The following is an 11,598-nucleotide window of genomic DNA, read 5'->3' as shown; positions in this document are numbered from 1 at the left end:
AATAAGGCTCATGGAATATTTTTCCACCAAAACCTCACAGGCAAGGAGAGGAAAATGACACAAAGTGCTGAAGAAAAACAGGCCAACCAACAATGTTGTTCCCAGAAAAACTGGCCTTCAGAAATGAAAGAACTATAGAGAATTTTCTAGACAAACAAAAACTGAAGGAATTAATTAGTACAAGACATGTCTTACAAAAAAAAAAAAAAAGCTAAAGGGAATTCTTCAAGCTGAAAAGAAAACATGAATTAGTGACAGGAAAATATATGACACTATAAAACAGTGAACACAATTAATCTCAGAATACTTAGCCAGGTGCATACCTGTAATTGTAGCACTGAAGACTGCCCAGGCAACTTACAGTCTTAGTGAGACTCTGTATCAAATAAAACATTTTCAAAAGAACTAGGGATGTAGCTCAATACAAAGGCCCTGAGTTCAATCTCTGGGACCACAAAAAAAAGACAACAGAATGCCAAAACTAACAATAAAAACAAAAAACACTCAGAATATGCTAATAGTTTAATATTGCAATGGCGAAGTATAAATCACATTTGGGAAGGGATATACAATATAAAAAATGTAAACTGTTTATCACAAACATGAAATGGGAGAGGGCAAAATAAAAATGTGGTATTATTTTATGTGATCAAAGCTATTAGTTTAAAATAGCCTAAGATATTTTAAATAAGCTTCATAACTACAAAAAAAGTATCTACAGTAGAGACACAAAAGATAAAAACTAAATAATCAAATACAGTACTAGTAAAACTAATCAGAAAGGAAAACAGTAAGAGGGGAAAGAAAGAACAAAGGAGCTATAAAGCAAGCAGAAAACAGTTAGCAAAATGGCAATAATCACCTTAAATATAAAAAAATTTCCTATCAAAAGATATAAAAGTTAAATAGATTAACAAAACAAGACCCAAATATACCCTGCCTACAAAAGATCACTTCACTTTTAAGGACAGATATATTGAGTGAAAGGACAGAAAATGTGCTTAGACCCGTAATGTCCCCTAAATCCTCCTAGGTTCAGATGGTGACTGAATACATGAAAGGGATTGGATCATGGTGGTGCTATTCTCATAAGTGCGTCGATCCAGTAGAAAAGAGGGAAGGAATGCAAACTCAACAGTCCGAGCAGTTTTATTGCTGCTACACCTGAGAGGGACCTCTCTGTGCTAGCAGAACAGAGACAGTGTCTCCTACAGGATACAAGGCTTTTTTAACCCGCAGAGCGTAACATTGAGCTCCACAAACCCATCCTTTACTTTCCTACTAAAATTTTTTTACTTTAGCATAATAATAGCTGGCCCTGTGTCTTAGTACTTTTGGCTGAGGCATACAGGAAACAATCTTTGTATTTACCCACTTAGTATGATAAAAGCAGTGTGTACACCTGTGCAAAAGTGTCAAACAAGGATTTACACCCACATTATGCCCCACATAACAGTTTTTGCATATGTTTACCTGAGCATCACAAAGAGTATAATACACCCACACCATGCTAGGATTTTTTTTTAAGTTTTCTTTTGATTTTTCCAGTAGAAGTAGCCCAATTCAATACAATGGTGTGTGCAAAACCAGATTTGCAAGTTTTGAAGGAAGTCAAAAGTGAATCATCAGATTACTCATGCATGGATGATGAAGATGATCCATTATGCCAAAATATATGTTTCCATAACAGAAGCATGGTGTGGGTGTGATGATGAGGATGATGACTTTGATGTTGGCCATGCAAGCCGAAGTTCTTATGACAGTGAAATGGAGCAAGAATCTACTGATACAGACACAGGGACTGCAGACCTCCTGGATTCAGATGATGAAGAAAACAGCAATGTGAGTACATAATTGACTAGTCAAAATGTTGTAAAATGGTCATGTAACCAAATGGAAAAATCCAATGTTAGAACCAGGTCCAAAAATACAGTGAGGGTCTTGGCAGGGGTAAAATGTATTGGACAGAATTCCAGCATTGCCATTCAGTGAAATGCTACAAGATGCTGTGAAATACACAAAGACTGAAATATAGGTAAAACATTCTGTATGGACCAACAGCTATATTAAAAAATGTATTTATTATCATTAGCTGAACTGAAAGCATTTATAGGTCTGCTATACTTAGCAAAGATTTCTCATGGTAATCACAGTAATGTAAAAGAAATGAAAAAACAATGGGTCAAAATATGGCATAAAAATTTATGCCCTCGTAGATGCAAAGACTTATGCCTTCAGTTTAGAAATTTATCCTGGAACTCAGCCATTAAGTCCTTATTCATATAGTAATAAACTGGAAGATGTTGTGAACAGACTTGTTGCTCCCATATGCCAAAGTAATTGGAATGTGACATTTCACCATTGGTTTACCAGTTTCCAATTGACTCTACGTTTGCTAACAGAGTACAATTTGAGTACAGGAACTAAGCAGAAATTTGAAATTCCAAATGAAATGTTATAATTTCAAAACAGAGTTGTATAACACAATCTTTGGATTTCAGAAAGATTTACATTGGCCTTGCTATGGCAAAGAAGAACAAGCTGTTACTGCTGACGTCAACATTGCACCATCATGAAATACTTATAAGAAAACTTCAACAAAACAGATGTCTGAGAGAGAAACTTTCTATAACAAAACCAAAGGCAGAGTCAATGTTGTTGATGTGTTATGTAGCAACTGTGTTGTCACTTGAAACACAAATCACTGGCCCATGACTGTGTCTTACAGAGATTTAGCTCAGTGGTTCTACCACCTGCCTTGCAAGCACAAGGTCCTGAGTTCGATCCCCAGTACCAAAAAAATAAATAAAAAATAAAATAAATAAAAAATAAAATAAAAAAATTTTAAAAAGATATGTGGCATAAATAGTTCGATAGTTTATAAAGTAAATAGCAAGTGTGAAATACCATGAAGAGATTTCTTAGAGGACTGGGACTGGAACTTATATGAGGTCATTTATAGCATAGGAAAAACAAAATGTTTCTGTCCAGGGAACCATGCAAAAAAAATTGAGGTGCACACTGGTGAGCTGACAGATGGACAGCAAGTGCAGCATCCCAAAGACCTACTATGACATCATGAAAACCAAAAAGATGTCAACTGTGTCCTACAAGGACAGGAAAACAAAACATACATGTTATCAGTGTAAGGCACACTTGTGTATGGAACATGCAGTTTTCATATCTGAAGACTGCCTTGGGTGTGACAGTTGAAGCAAACATTATTTTTGCTGTAGGATTATATTGGTGTTTTCCTTGTAGTTCACATAAGTTTTCATTTCTGACATTATCTTTTAGGTTTTGTAAACCTAATACATAGCCAATGTAAAAATGTTGATGCTTATTCTAAACATGCAACACACATTAAGAATTGATTATTTTACTGATACTTTATATTCCTGTTAACTACACACTGTATAATATAATAAGCACCTCCTGACAAAACGGCAAGACAAGTGGGATGTGAAGAAAGCAAAATTCATGTGCTGTGAGTGTAAGCAATATGTGTGTATGGACATGCTCTTGTCATGTGTGAAGACTGCCTTAGGTTTGATAACTGCAGTAAAGATTATTTTTTTTTGTAGAGTGCTATTGGTATTTTTATTGTAGTCCATATAGGAATTTATTTCCATTGTTTTTAGACTGTACACCAACAGTCCATTTTGAAAATTTTGATACTTTTTTATAAACACTCAATAAATATTAAAAATTCAATACTTTTTGTGATTTTTCCCTGTTAAGAACTCAATGTTTAACATAATAAAACTCTTAAAATTCACAATTCATCAATAGAAATATTCTAAAGAATAACTGCATATTTAAACCCATGTTTATGCTCCTTTATGACAAAATTAGTATTATGCACTGTGGTTTTATTTTAAATTGTAAATAAAAAAATTGATTTCAGAATCTGAGTTCACCATTTATAAAAACACCAAAGCATAATCCATGCAAATTTACATTAAGTATAGGTACAATATTTTAATAAAATGATAATCTTTCTAAAAGATCAGTGTTCATTTGAAATGAGAAAATGAACACATTGTCAGATGTTAACACAAAAACTTCGAGAATATCCTGATTGTTAAAAGAATCTGACAACTAATACTTCATTCTGATCTCACTGGGATTCTAATCACCCAAGTGATGACTGCATCTTCCCTATCATAAAAATTCTAAATTCCGAAGGCCATTTTCACAACTGTAGTATGTCTATCACCCTCCCTATTTAAGAAACCATTTTCTCTGAAAGAGATCTTAGCCATAACTGCTCAAACTGGGGATCCATGCTCACAGGTAAGGGATGGCTTCAGAGCCCAGAGCTGAACAAGCTGTGGAGAGATCGGATCAACAGGTTGTCTGCTGTGAACATCTTGTTTTATGTACTGGCTAAATCATAAGCACAAATTTACAAACTTGGATTCAATTTCAAGGAGCTCATGGTACATAGTTGGAGTACCTCTGAGTTAAACACATAAAAACCTGAATACAAAAACCTGGAATGTAATGTTCTTGTGACCAAATGACAGATACTTTGAGACACCTCACTTCAGTTTCATTTCAAATGCCCTGTCCCTGTCACAGTATAGCGAGCTAACAGAATATTCTCTCCGCTTGACACTTGCAGCTACAGCTGAGTACTGCTTGGTTGGGATGGCTTGAACTCCACCTCCTTTCACATCTTTACTTGGACAGCCACGAAAGCTGTTCTGTAGCAATTAAATCAATATTTAAAATACAGTATCTGATTTGTGGGTTTTACACAATTGAAAAAAAATCTGCAGAATAAAGTGTTTATGTCTTCTCTCCATTCTAGTGAAGTGAATTACTAACTCCTAACTTCTAAAAACTTTATAGTTATGAATTAAAACCCCATCACCCTATTTCATCATTGAAGAGAGGCTGTTTCCAGTGGACTTATGACGATGCGCTGTCATACCTGGGAGCAGGAGGAGAAAGGCACACGCGGAGACAATGGTAAGAGCTGACAGGTGTCCCACAAGACCGGCTGAGTAGGTCACAAGCTCTGGTACCACAGCGGCTTCGAGGAGTACCTCCGGTCTGCGGCTCCATGCTTGGTTCACTACTGAAACTATGTCAAGGGCAGATTCACTTTCAAAAAGACAAGATTTTCAAAATGCTCCATCACGAGCCTGGGCTGGCCGAAGCCGCCCTTCTCTGAGGGCCTGATGAACCGCTTCCGGGAGGTGAAGCACACCCGCCGCGCCGGACAGTACAAGCACTTCCGGTTCCGGGAGTGAGCTGGTGGCGGCTGCGCTACAGCGCCTCTTCCTCCGGGTGGGCAGCGCTGGGCCCTGTGCTGCTTCTTCCTGCCTCCTTCCTTTTCATCTGGCCGCCAGCGACAGTAGGTCCTTCAGGGAAAACCACCAGGTTTTGTTTAATAGCGGTTTAGGGGCAGGCTTTTGAGGGGGTGGGTTGGAGAAACAGTGGGCTGATAAGACCTTTTGACTTCTTTTTTTTTTTTTTTTTTTGGTACCAGGGATTGAACTCAGGTCCTTGCGCTTGCAAGACAGGCCACCGAACCGCTGAGCTAAATCCCTGGCCCGAGGCCTTTTGACTTATGTAACCTGCTGAACATGTTCTCTGTGACCAGTTACTCTGTGTTTCTTTGACGTGGCAGGTGGGTTCGTTGGAACTGGTGGTGTCTCTGCCTGGGCTCTGTAAGATCCACTAAAAAATGACTTCAGTAGCTAAATGTACTATTAGATAGGGACTGGTCAGAAGAGATAGGTTCCTGAGGGTGTGAGGTGGAAGGGTATACAGTGGACCCTTGACTTACGAATTAAACTCAATTTGTTCCTGAGGACTGGTTGTAACTCAAGTTGTTCAATTGAAGGCTTAGGCTCCTCTACGTAGCCTTTAAAATGTCTCATATACAGGCAGATCTCAGTGACCTTAGAGAAATATTGGCCCAGGACTTCTCAATTAACCCCACATAGGAAAGGATGTTGTCATGTTCCTTCCAGAACCCTTTAAGAGTTGAATCTGTGTCTGAGACCATCTGGAAGCACAAGTGGCCACCATTCGTATTGCAACTCAAGACTTTGACCATAAGTTAAAACTAAAATTCCAGTTGTAATCCAAGTTATGTCAGCTTGGTCGTAACTCAAGGGTCCACTGTGTCTCCTTCCTGGGTTCCTCTCTTTGCTTCCTACTTCTTGGTCGCCATGATGTGAACACCTTTCCTCTGCCAGACCCTTCTGCCATGCCTCTTCTGCCTTGGAACTGACCAAGGACTGTAACATGGGCCAAAATAAACCTCTCCTCCTTTAAGTTGTGTGTGTTAAGTGTTTTGTCCTAATGACTAAGAAGTGACTAAGGCAAAAAAAAGTCATTTCATGCAAATGAAAACCACAACACGGCTATACTTAGCTGAGTTTTGCTTCCTATTACCCTAACAATGTAAGCATATTTGGAAAGCTCAGCTCAGCTTTTCTTTTCAAATCAAAGAAAAATTGCAAGAGGTATTGTGTGTACAAATGTGCAACAGAAATAAGACCACTTATAGGATCAATTCTGAAAAATTGGCACCTGAAAAATCAAAGTTTTAATTTCTCCCAAACAACATGAAATTGGAATACATAGGATTTGAAAGGATTATAATGTTAATTACTTAATTGAAGATTTAAAATCTTTTTTACACCAACCATTTTAAGGTGCTGGAAAGGAGTCCACAGTGCAAAATATGATAGTTTTACAGTTTTGTGTAAAATTGTTTTCCATTTCAACTTCCTCTAGACAAAGGATATTTGATGTTGCTGAGATTTCTAACCATGATTTTGATAGATTGTTTATGGACTGATCTCTCAGGTATGCCAGGAAGGTAGGTAGCTCTGTGTGAATGCCAGAATTCCCTGTTCTTTGTCTGGGTATTAACAAAATTTGCCACTTCTGGGAAAAGTAATCCTTTCAAAGCAGTACATTGTTCATTTGTAAAATCACTTGTTTTCTAAAGCGTAAGACCACCTTCTCTCTAGAGTACTACTCTAAATCTCACTACTTTACCAAACTGCTTTTTTGTACAGCTAAGCAACGTAAATACCTCATCAATCTCCTGATTTTGTGGCCAATCTTTAGAAATGCTAATTTGTCACATTTTTGGAAACTCATTTGTTCATTGGTAGTGGTCTTCTCCAGTAATTCTCAAGTATGTCATTTAATGAAAGCAATACCAGCAATCACATTGGTACATAGCTCTTTCCTTGTGGGACTCTCAAAATGCTTTCCAGATCGGGAGACGGTGGGTGTTTTCAATACTTCCTTGTGAAGAGAAAAGGGGAGGGAATTGACTCCCAGTCAAGGTAGGGGGAATTAAGGCTTACAGGATCAAATCATTATCCCATGTCATTCCATGCATCTGTGTTACAACATTCTGACTATGTTTTCTAACAAGCTGAAATTCACCTATTTGGCAGGGACTCCTCTGACACTGGCTCAAGGAGCCATCATATTGTCATCACTGCTGGCTTTGACAAGTTCCAGGGGTTGAGAAATTATTCTTGACATGATGGGAGGCATTTTTATGTTCTGTCATCAGAAATACATCATTTCCTTGTAAATAATACTGCCTCACCCTTGGCTCTTGCTATTTAGTTTCATGGTTTATTTTTTCCTATGACACATGGTGTACTTTTGGTGTTGAATGTTCCCCCAAAGGCCCATGTTTTAAAGACTTGGTATCCAACCTGTGTCACTATTGGAAGATGATGGAACCTTTAAGAGGTGGGGCTTAGTGGGAGGTAGTTAGGTCATTGGAAGTGTGGTTTTAAAGGGAATTATGAACAAGACCACTCTTTCCTCTTTTCCTGCCTGGCCACAGAAGTGAGCAGTTTCTTTTCTCACACACTCCCCCCATTGTCATCCAGCACCCTTACCAGAGGCTTAAATGCAAGGGCCTGGATTAAAACTGCATTTTTGTAGATTATTAGTTGGAAAATCCTGAGCAAATTGTTCAGCCTCTCTGGTTTTCAGGTTTGTTGGGTATACAGTAGAGCAATAGCACTTACCTTATAGGTTGATTAACAATTAGTTGACATCAGATGTTCAGCCAGACATATGACCTGGCTAACATTAAGCACTCAAAAAAAGAGTGTTTGAAAAAATACTTTACTATCCAAGTTGTCCCTCATCTGTCAAGTCAGAACTCAGAATCTTCTCCCCAACCACAGATATTTAAGCCCCGGTGCTAAGTCACATTTCTCCAGTAGCTAAGGAAAGACCTGGGTGCAGATTCCAGGCTTTGAGGGTAGTGGGAACATGCATAGGAATCCAGAAAACCAAAAGCACAGCCTTCAAGAATACCTGGCTCCATAAACAGCAGCTATCAGCCTGCTTCATACCACATCCCAGTGGGGACAGTTTCTGAGAAAGGAGGGGACATGTTCGTGATACCCTACAACATGTGGCTTTCAACACAAAGGAAAAATAGGGGCTCTGGCCACTCTAGCTGCCCTTTTTGAAGTTGGTTCTGTTGAACAGTGCTTTTCCTTTATTTGGGCAAGATAGGAAATTGGATGGGTCCATTGCATCCCTGGATCCCTGATTGCCAGCTTTTTCCCACCCAGAGTGTTGAAATAAATTTAGAGTAGAAATAGTTGATTAACTCAGCCCAGCCTCTGGACTTCTGAGAAAAAGACCAGATCATTTGTGGCTCTCCTTCCCTAGTGTTTATGAGGAAGAATACTTCTGAAAGCAAATGAGTACTAAGTACAGAATCTTATCAGCTTATTGGTGTGCAGAAGGAATATTTCGGCTATTAAGCAAATGGCATTTTAAAAATGCAGTATTCAAGTTACATTGATAAGCATTCCTCACACCTTAAGGAGTGGGTGCATGTAGAGTGCTTCAAATGGTTACTGATATAAGGTCATAAATGAGGCAAAGATATGAACACTTCTCTTGAATTGTTTGCATTTTGCACATGTGAGATATTGTTATCATTATTCATACTGGGGCTGTATTTTTCAGATTAGGGAAGGGCTAAAAGAGTTTCAGAGACAGAGTTATTAGAGGGGGTAGGAACCAGCAGTGTTTTTCAGGTTCTTGTCCCGATTAATGAATTGGTCAGGACTGTTGGTGGATGTGAAAGATTACCATTTATTGTAGGGCAGAAATGAGAAAAGGAAAAGGGAAAGAAATATTCAGGGAGAAAAGGAAAAAAGAAAAAAAAATCTGTCCTGTGAGCAGAATGGACCAGTGCAAGAATAAGAGAGCCGTGGCACCAGTCACTTGCTGCCATCCTTTTGTCTTCTTAGCTGATCCAAGTGGTCCCATTTCATCTGTGTCTGAAGACTGGTATCAGGTGCCAGGCTCAGTGTGTTCTCATATCATTGGCACCAGATGCAGGGCTCAGCTTGATCCTGGGTCAGGCTCAGGTGCTGTTGCTCTGCACTCATGGTTAGTAAGTCTCCTCAGTTGGTAGGTTGCACCCAACTGCCCATGCCCTCAACTCCTGCTCCAACAGGGCATGCACACAAAAATTTGTTCAAACACACAGGTGCATGCATACATCCTGCCATTGCAAAGCTCCTGTGTCCTAACTTCTGCTCTTTGGACTTCTGGAACCCCTGACCCCATAAACTGCTTTCCCAGCTCTGGCCTTTGCTGATGCTACACTCAGGGATGCTAGGAATGCCCTCCCTCCCCTTCCCACTTTATCTCTCTCCCCAAATCCTGCTCAGTCTTTTAGGCTCCAGTCCTGGGGCCTGAGGAATCCTTCCCAAAGCACTTCACAGTGACCTGCATTCCCCTTTCTCTAAAATTCTGTGACATGTTTGTGACATCCTTGTTTTTGTTTTTTGTTTTTTTGGAAGTTTGTAGTTAAAACTGGAAGATGGAATAAACTAGTGTCCTGGACTTTTCTTACTCCCTTACCTCCAGTGTGGCAGGGAATGTGTGTGGTTCCTGCACAGGAAGGTTAGAAATCCTCTTATTCCTTCTTCTTCCCATAGGAAGCAAGTTTCTGTGATGCCTTCCTGGGCAAGCCATGTACAGACCAAAAAGCAGCCTTCAGAAGCATCTTGCAGGTCTTATGTAGCATTCGTGGTTGATGGCCTTGCCTTATCCTGAGTTTCTTATCCAGAGCCTTGGGAACCAAGGACATCCTGGAGCCCAGCAGAGGGGAAGACGGACCTGGGGATGAGTGGAAAGATGGGGTAGATGACATTGATGCCTTTCAACACATTAATATAAAGCATCAGTTCTATAGAAGAGAAGTGTACTGTATTAGTATAGCTTGGATTTTACTGTACTAAGGAATACTTGGTTTTGGTAAGGAATGTGCGTGGTGTGTGTGTGTACACATGTGTGTACACACGTGCATTTGATCCCACAATTGTGAGTCTCTCTTTCACAGAGCAGTAAAATGAGTGAGTCTCTCCCTCTTCTATAGCTCAGGCTCCAAATTCCTGAAACCCCAACCCTGTGCCAAGTGATATTTTTTTTAAATGAGTCAGTTCTTACACACAATGTGGTCATAGCATGGCCAAAGCGAGGGAATTTGAGAAAGGCTAAGAAGCAGGGTTGAACAATATAGCAGTATAATTGGGGGTGAGATGGGGGGACTGCTCATTCCAATCCAAATGAATAATACAATTGCAACATTTATGTGAAGGCTAATTATAGAAAAAAATTATCTCTCTTGCCTATAGTATGAACAATTTCCTGTAACTATCTTATTGAGAAATCTAATCTTAGGAGGTTTTGTATTTGTTTTTGTTGCTTTTTTCGGTCTCTCCTGACCAAGCTTTGTTTCTAAAGTATCTTTGAGATTATCTGACTTTAGTGAAGATCTTGCAGTTCCACAGAGATGGAAAGAGAAGACTGAGCTGTCTGAGTGCACAGAGCCAGTAGGAGAGAACCTTGGCATAACTGCCTCTGTATTATTTTTGCTCTTATAAGGGCTAATGAACTTTCTCTTCCTCCTGTGGAGCATTGCTATTTAAGTTTAAGAGCTGAACTGACAGTCGGCAGATAAACAGGAGAAAAAGCACACAGTTTAATACATGCAGAGGGCATCACAGCGAAGTTCACACTCAGTAACCCAATGAGATTTAGAAGTTCCAGGACCCTTTATATGGGAGAGGGAAGTGAAGGCTAGAAGTAATTTAAAGGAAGAGAAAACAAATTTGAGGAGAATGAATGGGCCTGCAGAACAGAAAAAGGCCCAAGACAAAGTTCCTCAGGGCTCCTAAGTTTGATGTTTAACTTTTGTCTCTTCCACTATCCTGTGAGTTTCACCATTCTTGGCTAATGATATTTCAATGAGAAGCATGAAGGCCACTGTGCTGCTCCTAGGTGTATCCTGTCTTAGGCAACAAGAAGGGGACTTGTAGGAAAACTATCCCTGTCTTTGATGCTGCTCAGAGGGTCTCAGTTTGAACTCCAAGAGGATATATTTGGGGGTGTCATTTTCTGAGCCCAAATTTTCTTCCTCGAACTCTTTCAGTGCCCAGACACTCCTGCATGCATGCACACATACTCACACACTCACACCCTTTTTGTTGTGAGGTCCTATAGGGCCAAGTCCTGTGCTCCTCTCAGTCATTCAGCTTTTTTTTTTTTTTTTTTTGTTTTTTT

General features: G+C 39.5%; 1 protein-coding gene across 2 annotated transcripts in view; it reads left to right on the top strand.

The window, feature by feature from the left end:
* The first annotated feature begins 4,195 nt into the window (after positions 1-4,195).
* Tmem170b (transmembrane protein 170B) overlaps positions 4,196-11,598 on the top strand; it is a 133,576-nt gene continuing 126,173 nt past the window's right edge. Inside the window, exons 1-2 of one of the 2 annotated variants that reach the window (XM_033761917.1) lie at positions 4,196-4,296; positions 4,858-4,977. The gene's annotated coding sequence lies outside the window, so the exon portion shown is untranslated. Of the gene's footprint in view, positions 4,297-4,857; positions 4,978-5,079; positions 5,366-11,598 lie in introns of those variants that run through there. The other variant, XM_033761919.1, reaches the window with a different exon arrangement.

The sequence above is a fragment of the Fukomys damarensis genome, unplaced genomic scaffold, assembly GCF_012274545.1.
Source record: "Fukomys damarensis isolate Sample0158 unplaced genomic scaffold, DMR_v1.0_HiC HiC_scaffold_10, whole genome shotgun sequence".
Lineage (NCBI taxonomy): Eukaryota > Metazoa > Chordata > Mammalia > Rodentia > Bathyergidae > Fukomys > Fukomys damarensis.
Note: the sequence above shows the minus strand (reverse complement) of the source record. Positions and strands in the feature narration are given on the sequence as shown.